The sequence below is a fragment of the Mus musculus genome, chromosome 2 (genome assembly GCF_000001635.26).
Source record: "Mus musculus strain C57BL/6J chromosome 2, GRCm38.p6 C57BL/6J".
Classification (NCBI taxonomy): domain Eukaryota; kingdom Metazoa; phylum Chordata; class Mammalia; order Rodentia; family Muridae; genus Mus; species Mus musculus.
Genome location: NC_000068.7, coordinates 128,363,106 through 128,380,732, shown reverse-complemented (window position 1 = coordinate 128,380,732; position 17,627 = coordinate 128,363,106). Strand labels below are relative to the sequence as shown.

Genomic DNA, 17,627 nt, shown 5'->3' with positions numbered 1-17,627 from the left:
CTGGCAGGCTTCTTCTGAGTTTGAGTGCCCAGTTTTGCTAAGTGAGGACAGGGAGAGTATTCTAAAGTCAAATTCTCACCAGACACTCCCCGAAAATGACAAACACCAGTGACCTCTTTTGTCTTGAAATTCCCTGTCACTTGTAAACTACAGCATTGTTAAGTTCCTCTGTCTTTTGTTCATCGATGGTGTCTTCCACGAGGCAGACTGCTTGCTTGGTGGGACGCAGTCTCGAAAGGGCTGAGAGAACTAGAGCAAGAAGCGTTTCTGAATTTCAGGCAGGTTGCTAAACATCACTCATGAATGGAAGATATTAACTCACTGGTGTTCGCATCCGTTCCACATCACCAGAAGCAGTGTCGACCTGTCACTGGGAATCTTTTAGCTCGATCACAAATAAAAATTCCTTCTGCTAAGCATTCTGACAATCTCTTTGTGCAGCCATCCTCCTGAGTTTTTTGCTGTTTGGTTTGGGACCTCCTCTGTTTATTTCTGGGTGGCTGTTTGTGCAGAAATTGACTTTCTAAAGAAACAACGACTCCTTGGACTCTGTGGGTGTTTCCTCTCTTTGCTACTAAAAGAAATTTCAAATGTGAACAGGTTGTGCCTAGGCACAAGGGACAAGAATCCACCAATTCCTAGATTGTCTGAGGTCAGGGAAGCACTGTGGTGTTTCTGTGGGTTTTTTTTTTTTCAAAGTGTTCCTCAATTTAACTATCCAGAACAACGAGCAGCGTCTTTGTCTGAAATAGATGTGTAACCCTGAATTTTTCTGAACACAAATAACAAAGATTAATACTTGCAGAATTGCCTGGAGACCCGAGAGTGATGTGCAGGCTGCAGTGAACGGTTGTGTCTCTCTGTAGACAATTGTTTGGGCTTTGAAGAACTCATTAATTCGATTGTAAGCGCCTCAGTGTTATCAGGAAAGTAGCTGTAGAAAATAGTTTCAGAATGTGTCATTTTCTCCTTGGTTTAATCTGAGGCAGTGTGTGGGCATGCTGGTATTTTAAAGGGCTAAAAATGTACACATTGCTGTGCCTTCAGACCTGAGGGACGGCGACAAGCAGGGTTTCCTGGACTCACATTCTGCTCGCCTTCCAAGCCATTCCTGAATCTTTAGGAAAGGGTCCTCTGCTGTCGGTGTCTTGTAGTGATACACAGAACAACAGCAACAACAACCACAACAAAAACAACGAGGCAGAAAGAAAACCCAGGCCAGCTTTCTTTCCATCGGGTCCTGATCTTAATATTTAACTTCTTATCATATAAAGCCTTGCGTTTTCATTTTATCTAGGTGCCATTCTTTATTTGTTTTTAATGAAATGATTTGTGGTGTAAGGCTGCCGTTTGGTTTCAATATTAATATATTGCTTGAACTCCGTGGGCGTCGCTTATTTTCAGTAGTAAATAACAGCTTAACTGGTGATTTTTTTTTCATTATTATTTTTCTTTTACCTCGGTTTAATTCATTTGACTCCCAGGGAGTCTCATCTGCATTTTCAAGCTTTATCTTGTTTCTGTAATTTTTTGTAAATTAATAATGATACAGCATGTCATTAAATGAGGCAGTCTTAGTGTCTCAGCGTGGTTAGACAGGAGAATGTCTCCTTGCTGGTTTCAAAAATCCAATCAGCAGATTAATCATTAATGATTCCCCCCCCACCACACACACACAAAAGGCTTACTAGATTGTTTCAGAATATGAATTTACTAGAGTTCTGTTTTAAAAAATATACACCAGTGTTCTCATCTATGCATCTTTAACCTTAAAAGGGGTTCGTTGGGTGCAGATGAAGTACCCTTTCTGTTTGCATTGTGGCTTCTTCATTTTCTCATTGACTGTAATTGGTAGCAAAAATGTTGAAAACAGTTTGGGAACAAAATGTCTGCTTACACCATGACAAAATTGGCCACAATTTGCCGATTGGGTTGATAACAAAAGCCCGCAACACAAAATAGGTAGAAAAACAGTTTGTTCGGTGATGTGAGACCACTGGAGAGTTCCTTTTGCAGGTTTCTCTCTCTCTTTTTTTTATTCTGCTGTTTATGTTGTGATGGAAATACACGCAGAGGAGTCTCTGCGCTCCCTCCCGGCCTCATTAACCACTTCACTGTCTGGTTTCTTTTCAAACTTCAGAGAACAACCTGTTCACCTGGTATCTGAAACAGGTTTTGGTTAAAAGCACCTGAACTTCTGCATTTCATCCAGGTTCCTGCTCTGAAAGGTCTCCAAGCTCACGGTTTTGATCTTTGAAAGGAGAATTTAAATTACACTTCCCCCCCTAAGTCTTCTATACAGAATTATATTATGGTTGAATTTTCACTTCTGAAAGTATTAAACAAATAATTACAGCTTAAAAAAAAGTTTCTACCTGACCATACAATAGACAAAAAATAAATAAATAAACAAGAAATTAACAATTAAAAGTACAAACAAAGCCAAACTGAGAACAAACATGTTTTACACGAGGCAATACTTTATCTTCTTCAAATGATAGAACCGAGGTAAACAGGTTCTCCCCCTAAGCTGTTGTTTTGACTTCTCATGTCTGTGTGTGTGAGTGTGTGTGAGTGTGTGAGTGGGTGTGAGAGTGTGTGAGTGGGTGTGAGTGGGTGTGAGTGTGTGTATGTGTGTGTGAGTGTATGTCTACACATCGATGTGAGGGTCTTCTTTTTTTCCATCTCGAGAGACTCAGACACTCCAGGACAATAGTTAGGATGAGGCCTCTGCTGATCTGATCTTTGTTTTCACAAATAAATACAAACAACTCAAACTGAAACCCGATGGCTTTGCTGATAGTACATTAGCAGCCGCGGGGAAATTTTCTTCATTTCAATGCTCTTTCACAACCCACATTCAGTTTCGGTAGGAAAATTATTAACCTTTTCAGCAGCTAAAAGAGGGGTGTACAATAGACAACTGGGTATGACTTTAAGCCTTTGGTTCTATTTTTAAGATTCGGGTATACCAAACCCCTTTTTCTTTCTTTCTTCCCGCCTTCCTTTGAGTAATTGCTTTCTTCCACAGTTACATAATTAGTCGCTGCGTTTCAACCAGTTGCTCATGTTACACTATTGACTTTTATTGCTGGGCGGAGGATTCCTAATGCCCGCTCTTCTACTATTTGGTGTGACCTGGAGGAAACTTGGACTTGGGTCTGTTTGTCTCTTCTCTATTCCTCCCGTGTAGGGTATAAGCACACACCTCCTTGATGTTTTTCAAAATCCAGTCAGGCCACATTTCACAGAGGGCACCTGGTTTGCTCTCAGAAGGCAGCCCCCTCCCTCCTTCCTGCCTCAGGTAGCCTCAGGGTGGTGTCTGTGATGCTAAAGGGGCCAGATTGGCTTGCTCCTCTGCAGGTCTGCGTGGCCCAGGGGGCCGGGCTGGCAGGCTTTCTCCAGACACTGCAGTTGTGCAGGGGTGTATGCGCGGGTGGGGATAGGGGACTTTGTGGTCAGAATCTTGCAAGTCTTGATTCTTCACCTGAAACACACAAAAGGTCAGAACCTGGAACAGAGAGGCCGGACTTACAAGGTCTGTTCCCCAGCCTAGGGTGCTCACACCCTAGGGAAGGCTATGTGTGAAAACTGGGTTCTACTGTTATCTAACCAGCCTGTGTTTCATGTACTCCCAGTCATCTTGTTGGCTTTGTGAGTCCCCCCAGGCCCCAAGTACTCTTGCCTATGCCCCCAAATCTTCAAAGGTAACCATGGAAACTGAGGGACCAATATCTTACCTGCAGCATGTACCTACAATTTCTTAGCTTTTTTCTTTCTTCCTCTCTTTCTTTCTACTTTTTCTTTCTTCCTTCCTTCCCTTCTTTTTCTTCTTTGCCTCGTTCTTTATTTTCTTATACTTCCTGTACAAGGTTAAGCTTTGGGTTGTTGTTATTGTTGTTCAACAATTCTCTTCAGTCTACATTTTTGGCCTGTCCTTCTGTGCTCCCTACCTGTCTCAGTATGAGTACTTTGTTCTGCCTGGTACCTATGCTCTGACACTTCAAATGACCAGACTAAGAGGTGTGTGACTTTGTATCTACCCTCCTTCCTAGGGTGACAGTAATGTGTGTGGAGCTGATGGCATGACTCTGTTCTTATTGAAATGAAATGCCAAGAGACTTCAGGGCCCCCTATTCTCAGTAGGTCTATGCAGACTGGGGAGAGGAGGCAGTGATGGGTGTCTTGGCTGGTTGAACAGTTTGGTATAGGAGATTTGAGATTTGATCCTGCATTTGAGAGGCCTCCAGCTCAGGTCTGTGCTGTGCAGATACCCAATATCAAAAGCAGAAGATGGAGGCTCTTCTCTCAACAGTCTCCTCAAGCCTTGGAAGCCTTCTGAGTTCTCCACTTTTCCTGCCCACCGTGAATTATATGGAAGCTTTCAACCCCCTAAGGCAGAGCCTGAGTCCCTCCCAGAGCTGCTCCAACACACCCAGCTTCTCTCCTTGACCACTGACTGAGTACAGCATCCCATCTGTCCAGATCCATGTGTATTTTTCACCCGAGCCTGGCATCTGTCCTCTCAGAAAGATTTCTGGAAAGGCCCATCCACTGGGTGGCTTGAGAATAGTTACTGAAACCAGACACTAATTGTTGACTAAGTGTGGCCAGTAGGGTCGGTGGAGACTACACTAGTGTTCAAGACTGTCACTTGGAGCAAGCCATCACTTGCCACTGTTGGCCCTTGCGTTTCTATTTCTATTTCTGGGTGCTGTGAGGACAACCCAGGTTTTACCCTTAGAGTTTCCAAATCAGAAGACACAGGGGGAAGCTTGAGGGTTTGCATATCTAGTGCATCCTCAGGTGATTTCATGCTGCTGTAGAGAGAATGGTCTGGTCCAGACCTGGGTGCACTGAGAACTGTGTCCAGGGCTAGAGGCCACTGGCTTGCTTTGAAGGATCGTGGCTCTAGGTTGTTGTTGTTTGTCTTGAAGGCTGAGGTCTTTCTCACATGTTCCAACCCAACCTTGGAGGTGACTGCTGCTTTTCAAAGACCCTTTGAATTTCTTAGTGACCATGGGACTGTCTGTAACTTTGTCCTCTCACAAGGCCGGTCAGACTATATAAATCTGTAAAAGTGTCCAGGTTTTGTTCTTTGAAAAAAATTTTAATGAGCAAATCTGGAGAAGGAAGTCGAAGGGAAGGATGTGGACAGATGAGACCAGAAGATAACCTGGGAGACCAGATCTTTACCTTTGTGGATCCTTTGCCCATTTTTACCTTTGGTGTACTCTGAGGCCGTCCTTAGTGGTACCCAAGGACTACTAAAAGGTGAGCCCATTTATGAGATCCTTGAGGCTCTGGTATTGAATTTTCCATGAGCATCTGGCATCAGAATGTGATGACCAGGATGCTGGGTGGGAACCTGGGTATGACTGTCAAGCTCCACCTCTGGATTTTGGGTTCCCTGTGCTTTTGGCTCTGCCTGCTTGGTAAGAGATGGCCTTCACGCATCCTTCTGAGAGGATGGATGCCGGCTTGGGTGAAAACCACACATCTGGACACTCCGGCAGATGGGATGCTGTACTCAGTAGTGGATGAGAGGAGCTGGGTGAGGTAGAACAGCTCTGGGAGAGACTCAGACTCTGCCTTAGAGCATTGAAAGTCTTTATACATAGTCATTTTCTGAGCCAGGAGCATTCTGTAGAAGCTAAGTCACATCACCCAAGCCCCGAAAGGATCTAAATATGCTTAGAGATACGTGGTTGTAGCTCTGGACAGAGGAACCTTGGTGAGAGACAAGCTGGGGACATTGAGGGCTCATGCCTCATTCTCTGTATGGATACCTTTCACCTCTAGCCTGAACTACATTTCTGTTCCCTAATGAGTACTTGTCTTCAGTATGGTATTCGTGGGTCCCAGATTGTTCATAATGTCTTAGGGAAAATAAAGTTGTGTATCCGTAGTGGGGATGGGGAGTTGCTAATAGTGAATATTAAAGACCCACAAGAAGAGCAAAGCTCACCAAAGCAGAGAGCAGCTTGGCCCTACATGTGACCAGGTGTCCCTTCAGGCTCAACCCAGTACTGGGGAGGAATGGGTGGTCTCCACCACTTTCAGTGTCCACTTGGTTATGGAAGATGTCCTTGAGAATTGCTGAGAATTGGGAACAAACTTCTTATAGTCTCCAAATAGACTAGCCTGGGCTTCTCCAATGAAAGCTAGGTAGGCATCCAATATAGGGTTCACAGGAATTAGTTTCATCCATGCAAAAGCTCCCAGGCCAGCTTATTCAGGTTCTGCAGTGGTAAGCTGGACTTACCACTAACTTTGGCCACTAGTCCATGGGAACTAGGTGGGAAAGACCCAAGTCTTAGTCCACTTGTGCCCCGTCTGGTGTGACCTTGGAAAGGGTGTCCACTTCCTCCTTCTATGGCCTAGCCTGCTGTGTCTATAAGGCCCTATCCCCTCTCTGCGATTTCAGTACCCACTTGGCTGGGAGTGCCATATTGTAACTGCTTGAGCTATTCCATTTGACTCTTGCATCCCACTAAGAAGAGGCAGGCTGGTGAGGACAGGGCAGTCGGCTATCTATCTCTGCTTCATGGGTAGAACTAGAGGAAGCCAGTTTCTCCTTCCACCCATGTCAGCCACTGGTGCGTCACCCAGTTCCTGTTTCTCTTTGCCCACCCAGGAAGGCGCTGCAGATGAAATCCTGGGCCAGATGGCGGATACTGTGAGCCTGGTCAGAAAATGCTGGCTCACAGGACACAAAACGGGAAGCTGGTTTTCCCAAGAGATTCATGGGTGGGGGTAGGGGGTGGGGAGGGGATGCTGTTCCCCTGACTGTGTAGGTGTCACACAGACAGGTTCCCCAGCTTCCAGAAACTTCCCCACTGCCACTGACAATAGGGGCCTTTTAAAGAATAACAAAGGCACTAAATTACCACAGTTGCTGCTGTCAAGAGCCCGGACCCTCTAGGAAGCTTTGTTTTTCAGAGAGGGTCCTTAGAAGCAGCTCAGCTAGAGCTCAATGGCTGGGCAATTTGCCCTCCTTCCTAACTCCACGCAGCAACAACACTCATGTCGGGAAACACACAATACACCCGTCTGAGCAACTTTGCATATTTCCTCTTTCTTGTATCCTTTGTATATTATGCATTGTGAAGGGATCTCTTGGGGACAGATGGAGCTATTCCAAAAATCATGCAATTCCCCGCTCTGAGGTTGCAGAAAAAATGTGGGTCATTAACAAAAGGCCGTGGACAGTGCAAAGTCCTTTGGAGCTCAGGGTGAACTCAGGCTGGTATCCCACTGGGGGCACAGGGAGATGTCCCAGGAAGTTTTGAGTGGTACTGCCTTCTCAGCTGTCAGCAGTGTTGTTCAGCGTCAGAGCTGGAAACAGTGGCCAGCTTAGATTTAACCTTGTTCCCATGGGAGCATTGTCTTCAACCATCTCATGGGAAAACTGCTCCAGTGTGTGTGTGTGTGTGTGTGTGTGTGTGTGTGTGTGTGTGTGTGTGTGAGGCAGATTTGAGTGCAGAGCAGGCTCTGGATCTACAGCATACCTTTTGAGGGCACGGCACCATCTGCCTCTCTCTACCTGCTCTGCCTTTGGAAATATCCTTTCACTTGTTTTGGAGAGCTGAGGATGTGATCTGCAGACAGGGGTGCACCAAGGGAGGCTGACCACAGGGGCCTTGAGCAGCAGTGCAGTTATGAATAGAACTACAGTCTTTCTGGAACTTCTGTCAGCCATATACTGTCCTTGCAACCTCTGCTTGGTTGTGTGTGTGGAGGGGCTTGTCTTATTATTATTTTTTCTCCTTCTCTCCTATAGAGGCTACTTGGAACAAATTCAAGTAAGCCCACAGTTATCTTTAGAGTCTCAGATAGGAGAGGTGTTGAGGGGCTCTGCACCTTGTGAATTGGAGTTCCCAGTGGACTTGACTTGAAGTTGCTTTGGGTCCTTGGAGGCAGGAGCTCAAGACATCACCTGGGGTGTCTTCTAAGTCTTGTGGGAGTCTCTAGTAAAAATCAAGAACACAGAAGTAGAATCTCATAGCTTACTGGGCATCAGACCCCATGGGGAAGTCACAACAGGGTGACCCCAAACAAAACAGTGGAATTCTGGGAACGTTTGCCTTCCTGCTCTCCCCTGAATGGCTTTTAAAGGGTTGCCACAGCTCATGACCACGGTTGGATTTCGGATATCACTATGAGAATAGTTGTGTTGCTGATTTGATCCCCTGCTCATAGTAGCGTTTTTGATCTGTCTCCCTTCTCGGTTTCCATGTGCTAGAGTGACTGTCACAGTGCGGTTGGCAGTGACCTATGTTTTTCTTGCATATTTTTGTTTCAGAATAACTGGGAGCTGAAACAGGAAGCCCCATGACACAGTTGATCGAAAATGACACAGACACAGAAAAATCAGGACGTGCCCCCAGCAGCACCCCTACCTGCTGCCTGCTGATCACGGCTGGGAGGCCCGTCCAGGGTTCCCACCCGGGAACGGACTCTTAGCTACTCAGTGCTCACGGGTGCTGGGCCTGCAGAGCTTTTCGGATGCTCTCTTACAGCTGGTTTGTTATCTTTTAATCAATCAACTAATTAATCTATTACTTTATTTATTGGCCCTCCCCATGTCTTGATCCTTTCTTCATTAAAAGCAAAAGGAAAGAAAATGCAATTGTCTGTTTCTTAGCTAATCCAGAAACACCGATTTAAAGGGCTCTAAACTTGAACATCAGGCAACTTTCTCCAAGTCACTTGTCAAGATTATCATAACTGCACACAGGGCATCTTTAAAAGTGTGTGGAGCTGGAATCTCATCACTCAACCATGTTTATCCTATGTTTTATACCTTTCTAGAAGATCTTTCAAGATAATTTCTCTAGAGTCACTGTTGGCAGGCTGACAGTGGAGAACACTGAGATCTGTGTGGACATGTCTTCTCAGCACAGCTGGTAACTCACCTAGAGATCACTCTCAACTTTAAGCTTCAGTTGGAAACCCCAACTTTCTCTCTTTCCTCCTGTCTACCCCCACATAAATCACTGATTTGTAGATTTGATCTATAATAGTTTCTTTGGGGTCTACTGTGTACCACGTTCTGTTGGCAAGGTAGCCTCCGCACCCACCTCCTGGGCATGTTTGGCTCAAGAAGTGAAGAACGGGGAGGTCAAGTGTATATCAAGGGCATTTCATTCCGACGTCCTGATTTCTCAAATCCACTCCTCAATTCTGAGATCCTGGGACTGGCACTTGAATATCCTCTGAAATGGTTAAATGGCCAGTCATTCTTTCGACAGAGTCCTCTTTCACATCCCCCAACTGTGAGCTGAACAAATTTACCATCCTAGGAATGTAGCCAAAGAGCCCATTTGTAGTCCCCTTCCCAGAGTCTATTGGTTTTCACTTCTGAGCTTAGCAGAAATCCAAGAATAACTCAGTGGCCGTGTCTACTGCTTTATACGTCTCTACATCAGTTTGCTAATTGGCCATGGGGGTCGTCACAGAGGCTCTGGGTGAGTGACCAGTGGATATTGTCCAGCCCTCTCCCAAATGTTCAGACTCTGGAAGGCTCTCCTGAACACCAAGTCCCGAGGCACCCTCAGCCCTGCCAGTTATCTCTCTGATTTTCTACATGGGGATTGACCAGCATTTGAAGTGACCGTCGTCGTTGTCGTTGTTTATTTATTGTCTGTGGGTCTCACTGTCCCCGCCCCTCAGTTTCCTCTTTAAGAGGCAAACGTGCTGTCTCATCGCCAAGCCTGTCTACAGAATCTGGCACTCTACAGCAGACATGCTGCCTAGGTCTGTCAGATCCTTGCTTCTCAGTAACAGGCACATCTGTATTGTAACCACGCGGTGAGGATAAGCCTCCACTTCTGCTAGATGCTGGAACAGGAGGATGAGGCTCTAGGCCATCCTCCAGTCTGCTGCTCAGCCAGAGGGGTGGGTCACAAGCCCTCCCCCACTGTCATATCCACATGCTCATCAGACCCAACTTTCTCCTTGCTAATCTTGTCAAGTCCAAGTTTATTTGACTATATTCCTAGAAGATCAAAAAAACCATTGAGTTGTTGAAGTAAGTCTTCGGTGGAGTGTCTCCTGGAGGAGCTTTCCTCAAAAGAGCACCCTGGGACTGTTTTTCCTGTCTGCCTGGGCTCAAACCGAGAGGAAGCAATTGGAGAGGTCACACAGGGAGCAGAGATGATGGTCCAGAGCATGATGAATAGCTTAGTGACAGACATAGGTCTGTGCGTGTGCCCTGCAGAGGCTCACGGAGGTATCTCTGGGCATCAGCAGCAGTAAGCATGTCTCTCCCAGATAGCTTTCCCTGTTCTGTATAGCAGAACACAGCCTATACAGCTCATGGCCTCGCCTCTACTCTGTAGGGTGTTTATGGTAACAGCAGCAATAAAGAGAGTCTCAGGCTTCAGGAAGACCTGAAGTACGCACACAGCATTGACTAGATAATTCACTCATAAGGATAATTTTTGAAAAGTAAAAGAGAATTGGCTATATAGTTTTAGTTTTTGCCACTGAGGCAAAATTTTGACCCTGACCAGAGAGAGCAATTATTCACAAATTATATATAAAAACAACAACAACCAAAAAATTCTCAACATCCAGGAACTCATCTGGACCCAACATCAGAATTTGGAAGTAGGAAACATGTGAAATAAACACTGGTATTTTAAATTTTTTATTGTTTTGTGTGCTTAAGTTTTTTTTTTTCCCTTCGTGTATGTCTGTGTACCACGTGTGTGCCTGGTGTCCAATGAGATCAGAGAGGATGTGGGACCAGAGTTAGACACAGTTGTGACTCACCACGTGTGTGCTGGGAATCGAACCTGGGTCCTCTGGCAGAGAAACAAGTGTTCTAGCCACTGAGTCAACTCTCTGCCCTTCACACACATTTTTAACATGTAGCCAAGACTAAGCAGCACTGGTCCAGGACCACCTTCTCTGCTACCGTATCCTTCCTTGTGTCTCCTTGCAAGCTATTTTTAAAAAGATAGATGGGTTAAAACACGGGCAAGGGCCACACTGTTCTCAGGGAGGGGCATGACTCTTGGGGACATTCTGGCTACTGGACGTTTAATGCAATGGAGAATCTGAGGTTTTAATTCCTTTTGATTTTTAGTTTTTTTAACCTAAGTGTCTCCTGTAACTGCAGCTGTCGTATTAAACAATGCAGAAGAAAAAGTATGTATATATGTATACACACACACACCATGAACAGGCAGCTTCATCAGAAGTACAGGAGCTAGTCTGGCACATGGGAGCAGTGAGTTCTCTTAGCTATAAGGGAAATTCTGGCTGTCACATAGGTGTTTGAGCTAGCTCTCTCTGCCTGTTAACTTTGCAAAGGACTGCCCTCCTGCCTCAAGCACCTATCTATATTTTGACTGCCCTCCTGCCTCAAGCACCTATCTATATTTTGAGACAGGTCTTGGGCAGCAGCAAAGGAAACATTCCCTACACTAGAGAATTGAAAATAACCTAAAATATTTTGCAAAAAGTCCAAGGCCAGTGGAGAGGAGCCTTCTGAGCCTACATGTGTATTTATTGTAATCCAAGAATTTAAGAAAATAGAGAGGAGAGAGATGGGAGTGCCACTACAAGGACTTATAGCTTTTGAAATAGGCTCAGGTGGGGTTGAAAGACCATCTAGGTTCCATTCCTAGACCCCCATATGGTGACTCATAACCATCTTCGTTAATTGGGTCCGACGCCCCCTTCTGGTCTCTGTAGGTACTGCACTCACCTTATGTACATAATATACACATGCAGCCAAACACACCTATACAAAGAAATTTTACTTTTTTAAATTTTAAAACAACAGACTCAGGGAGAGAGCTGAGCCAGCTCTACCAATGTGGGGTTTGAGATGAGGAGACAGAAGGCAAAGCTGAATCATTTTCTTCTTATCACTGAGACTGTCAGATTTCTTTCTTTCTATCTTTTTTTCAAGTTGGAGGGAAAGCACCTTAGACAGAAAATAATACTATTTTGAATTTCAGAGCTTTCCCTTTTCGAGCACTGTATCATCTTGGGTTTATTTTGCTCTCACACTGGGGCCCTTGGACCCGCAAGGGAGGAATTGAGAACGCTGCTTGCTTCTCAAACGGACTTCCCTGAAAGGAGTTTTAAGGATTAGAAGGTGAAGGTTAAGGCTTTCACATCCTGGGCCACACTTATATTCCCAGTGTCATAACTGAGAGAAGATGTGCAGAGGTTTTTAAAAGCCCTGCAGTAGGTTGTGTAACCAGCCTCCCCGGACTGTGTCGTGTCTCACCTTGATCTTCTCACCCTTAGCCCTTGAACCTGGGGACGTTTCTTTCTTGTGTGACCTGCAAGTTTAATAAATATGACTTCTGTGTCTCCTTGCAAGCTATTTTTAAAAAAGATAGATGGGTTAAAACACGGGCAAGAGCCACACTGTTCTCAGGGAGGGGGGGCATGACTCTTGGGGACATTCTGGGGTCCAACCTCAGGCTAATGCTCTCACTATTCAGCCCCCCAGTGGGTAGAAGAGCAGTCATTCCAGACCACACTTGACCCTGGAAGGAACACTAAAGAATCTGAGGTCTCCTGAGTGGCCTGGACAACAGGTCACAGGTGCACCAGGTGGTCATGAATCAGTCTTCTCTGGGTGATTGTGAATCCTAGACTCACTGTCATTGAGCCCACCTGGGACCATACATAGATAGGCCAGGAGGAGAGGTTTTCAAATGCTTTACTGAAAGTAAGACACACTTTCTGGGGCATTCCCCTAATCGCCTGTGCTGGTGAAGCTCGTCAAAACAGGAAATGAGGTTAGCATGGAATGACTTTCTCTCAGAGAACTTGTGTTGCCTCCCAGAGACCACCACGTTCTTCCCAAAAGCTCGTGGTCCAGTTTAACACCTTGCCAGGGCTTTCCTTGAAATGGGCGAGTGTCTGGTTTTCTGCAGGCTTTCGGAACGGGTTGCTTTGGGAAACGCTTGTTCCCAGCCTTTGGACTCCTTCCCCTGACTTTCATATTAGCATCTCTGAAGTGTTTGCAGGTTGGCGTGAAGCTCGATCTGCATATATGCCAACCACAGCAAGACTCCGTGGTTAAGCCAAGGACTCTGCACACTTCCGAGATGGGAGGCTTCACCGGTGCCATGGGCTGTGGGCAGCTCCTTCCAAACCATGGCTCTTTGATCCCATGCTTTCACAAAGATGCCAGGAAGAGAGAGCAACCCAGGGAGTGGAAACCTCCATGGGAACAATGTCTTCTCCTCTGCTCCAGAGGGGGGCATTTAAAGGCAGAAGGAACCAGCCTGGCTCCTTTCAAGTAAAGCACACCGAGTACTTTGATGAAGCTGTCAAGAGTGATGAAGGGCTCACAGACTTGGCAGGATCTCTTTGGTTATCTTTGCTGAGGTCTTCTGGCAAAGGGCTCTAGTTGAACTCTCTAGAAGCACACATCTCTTTCCTGAGAGTAAAGGACATTTGAGGTCAGTTTGCCTTTATGTAGTTGAGGGAAAGTGAGCTCTTGGCTCACAGTGACTAAGACCATAGTCTCCAAATGCCAGACTTGATTTACCTCTTGGTGTCTACCCACCACACTCTCTGGGGTTCACACTTCTGTAATCATGGGCATGTTTTGTTTTGCTCTATAGATATATTCTTGACTTAGCAGAATCTCAAAAGCCAGCCCGAGTTCAAGGCTGAAAGACCATTTTCTTTCAGGCCAGAGGCCCTGTGCATATGTGTCAGTTTGGGTGTCTGAGTCGAAGGATTTGTAAACAGTCACCTTTCTAATAACCAACCCAACTATGGAGACTCCAGTTAGTTCTTTTCTGGTGGCTTCCAGCACTATTTCAGAGTCTCTGAAGGCCGCGTAATTACCTTTATTTAGGTTAAGGAAACTGAGTTTTAGCAAGAATCAGTTTACCTCCTGTAACAGGATAGTGTACCTCGGTTTAAACTCCAAAGTATCTGGGCTCACAGTAGCTGTCACCATGCAACCAACCCTCCAAAAGGCCTGTGCATGGTCAATGACATCCAGGCATAACTGAAGGGTCAATGACCTGTGCAGTCCTAGGCTCGACTTGTGCAGCCCTCTGCCTGAGTCAAATTGGTAGAGGTACCAGTGTTGACCACTGGCACCAGAATCAACCACTTCCGTAGTCTCCCAGGGGACTTTGAGAGCATGGAGGTCAGACTGAGTCAGTTAGCAAAGGGCAGCTCAGTTCTGCAGGGCTCTAGGCTGAGCAGTGGAGCGGGCTGTCAGACAGAGACTCCTGTGCCCCAGGCAGGCCTCTTCTCTCTTGGCTAGGGTGGGGAAAACTTTGAGAATCAGTAACAACACAGAGGCAGGATGGGCTGATTAAACTATGCAAAGTCATTGCTGGTGTTTGAGGAGGGAAAGAGAAAGAAAAGCAAATTGTCAAAAAAAAAAAAAAATAGTCGTGGATCTGCAACATTCCTCCACACCAATCGCTATCCTGCCATTTTGGTCTTCTGGACCTCTCTAGATGTCCATGGTCCCCAGTTTGCTGAAGATACCCTGTTCATGCCAATTAGAAACCAACATTCCTTAATTAGTCACGCACAGTCACGCATGCTCAGTAACTCAGAGAGGTCCTGGTCTGGGTAAGGCTGACCTAGGCTGGCACAGGTTTCCTCAAACCTTGTTTCTCATTTTATCTACAGGTTACTTTACAAACAGTAGTCCCTTATACCGCTTTGTCTCTTTAAGAAGGAAGTGGGTTACCTGGCAGCTTATCTGCCTCCTGCAGGGCTGCCTCAGCAGAAGCAAAGCCAACTTTGAGGCATGAGAATGAGTGTGCACACCTAAGTATGTGTGTTGGTGGGGAGATATGATCATATGAGTATCGTGCATGTGTACATGAGACATAGGATGTGGTGCATATGATGATGTGAACTGAGTGTCTGTGGAATGGATGTCTATGGTGCATGTGTGGGTATGTGGTACATGTCTGGGGCATGTGTGTACCTGGGTGTATTTGCACACCCATGCCTGTGTTGGTAGGTGGGTCCATGGGTGGACATGTGTATAGGTGACTGTGTGCCTACATGTGTGACACGGGTATAATGTGGATATAGGTATGTGATGTTCGTATGTGTGGTATCTATACACTGTGTCTAAGTGGGTCTGGAGTCTGTGGTACATGGTGTCTATAGTAGATATGTACATGCCTGGAGGATGTGTGCATTAGCTGTGTGCATGTGTGATGGATGTATGCAGTAGCTGTGTGCTGTGTGACAGTTTGTGTGCAGTAGCTGTGTGCCAGTGACAGGTGTGTGCATGTGTGATGGATGTGTGCATAGCTGTGTGCATATGATGGGTGTGTGTATGTGTGATGGACGTGTGCAGTATTGGAAAGATTCGGCTGCATTCTAAGTATGTGTGTGGCATTCTTATCTGATTGACCTCCTCCAAATCCCATCTTATCTCTGCTTGTAAATTATTAGCATCCTGGTCCCTGTTTCCAGGCCCTGGAGCACACAAGCAAGAGTCTGCCCTGCAGGAAAACACAGCCACTGTGAGGCCTCTGGTCCTCTGCACCTCACTTGGAGATAACGTCTGGAGTGCTCTGGCTTTGCTAGAAAGCAGTTCTGCACATTGCAACAACCAGGCTCCTCTTGCAGAGTGGATAGATAAGTGTTCACTCATTGTCCTTCCTGTGTCCTTTCATGGTGACCTAGGATATCAGGCAATGCAAACGTTGTATTTGGAAATCTATGGTCCATAAAATACTTTTGCACTGGCTTGCAGGAAATGAGTTTGTTTAACAAGACAGCTCTAAATGTTAAGTTAGTTTGAAACAGATGGATGGGTATGGATGATTACTGCCAATACCCCAGGCCCAAGGAAACCAGAGGGCAAGGTAGCCAACCTGAGAGCTCCCTCCTGCCTGGCTTTGGGGATGTCTGTACCAAGGGATGATGCAGAAGTACATGGGCTCCCATACTCATTGGCTTTGCATCCAAGAGAAGTAGCAGAAAAGCTCTTTGTGAAATATCCTAAATGAGCCTCTTCCAGAAAGGACCTCATTCTCTGGGGTTCAGGGGAGCCATTTACCTGTACTGACAGACATGTGAGGCTATTGTGGGAAACCTTGAAAAAAAAGGGGATCCCTGGTTTTTCTGAAGTCACCAGCAATTGGTGCTCACAACTGTCACCACAAGAGACCCAAAAGCAAAACAAGAGGAGTGGGGGCTTTTCTAGGAATTCCCTGTGCTCCTCTTGGCGTGGCAAGGTGACCAAGGTTCCTGGTTCACCTTTAGACAGTGTAGAGGCGGCACATTACAGAACTGCCTGGGCCAAGCGAGGGTTGCTGTCAGAGTCAGCTGACTCCGATAAGGAAATCCCTCACAGGCAACTCCTAGTTGTAGCTGCGCGCCTCCCCCTCCTTCCACTGGGCGTGGAACAAGGAAGATCAAATGCACTGCGCGCTCTGCACACTGGAAATCGGGAACTTGATCACTGCGGGCTGATGATGTGTTTTGAAAAAAGAGCGGAGGAGAGGTGTTCTTTCCCCAAAAGTTCCCATCCACTGTTGAGTAAACACCATAAATCTACGGCAGGAGACAGGCTGCCAGCACTCCGATTACCTCCTGCTACACTTTTAGCTTCAACTTTTAATTCCCTGAACATGAACAACCTTGTATTCCAGCACAGGTCTGATTAATGAGGCAAGTTCACCATCGTAGGGCCAAAGAGCAGCTGCCCACCCTCTTCCCTCCTTTCCCCCCTGTGGCTCAGTAACCATTTAAGGAACCCCATTCCCCAGCCCCCAAATATACAAGGCAACGGGCTACAATAAAATCTATAGGCTGTGGCAGATAAACTCCTTTGTCTCTACCAGAGCTCGCTGCTGACAGGGAGCAGGACTTCTCCAGTTTGCCCTGGGGAATCTAAAATGTCTCACTGCTAGCTCCAGCAGGAGTCTTGTACACCTTGCCTAGGGAGTCACTGAAAGTCTGTGGGATACAGACAGGACCATCTGCTTCCCGGACTACTGCATAGTTGAAGCTATGGCCAAAGATCACATCCTCAAGATGATCCAAATTTACACCCAGGAAAAAAAAGGAGATCGTCTTATTAAAATATCTGTACTCCAAATACACTGATGAGTGTCTTGAATAATTTTGGCATGGGGGAGAGCCGACTGAGTATTTAACACGTGCTAGACACCCTCCTAAGAACTGTCATGGTGCTCCTGTGAATAGTTTTGGGGAGCTCTGGAAAGGCTCCACATAATGAGTTCTGCATATCTGACATCATTTGCTGACAACAGCAGCCCTGGGTGGTTGGTGGCATTAGCTCCATGCTTCCCCCGTGAGTGAGCAGAGGCTTATGGGAGGACATGGTGTGCTATGTGGCTAGTCTCTGTTGTCATCTTGACTGCATCTAGAATCAGCTAAAACCCAAGCCTTGGGCAACTCTTGTGGAGGATTTTTCTTATCAATTTTTTGAGGCAGGAATATTTACCCCAGTGCTGGACTTCTGGTGACAGACCACGTAAAAGGATGTGGAAGAAGGAAACTTTGCGTTTTGCCTACTTAGCCTCACTCCTTCTGGCAAGACCATCTATCCTATTGCTACATTTCATCACCAACATTAGAACTAACTTCTTTGGGATTCTAATATAGACTGAAGCCAGTGTCTCTCC

At 46.1% G+C, this 17,627-nt stretch overlaps 1 long non-coding RNA gene across 3 annotated transcripts in view; it reads left to right on the top strand.

The window, feature by feature from the left end:
* Morrbid (myeloid RNA regulator of BCL2L11 induced cell death) overlaps positions 1 to 17,627 on the top strand; it is a 130,689-nt gene that overhangs the window by 48,619 nt on the left and 64,443 nt on the right. The window contains exon 2 of one of the 3 annotated variants that reach the window (NR_028591.1): positions 8,306 to 8,627. The exons of the other annotated variants lie outside the window; for them this stretch is intronic. This is a non-coding gene — a long non-coding RNA (myeloid RNA regulator of BCL2L11 induced cell death). Of the gene's footprint in view, positions 1 to 8,305; positions 8,628 to 17,627 lie in introns of those variants that run through there. 3 annotated transcript variants of the gene reach the window in all.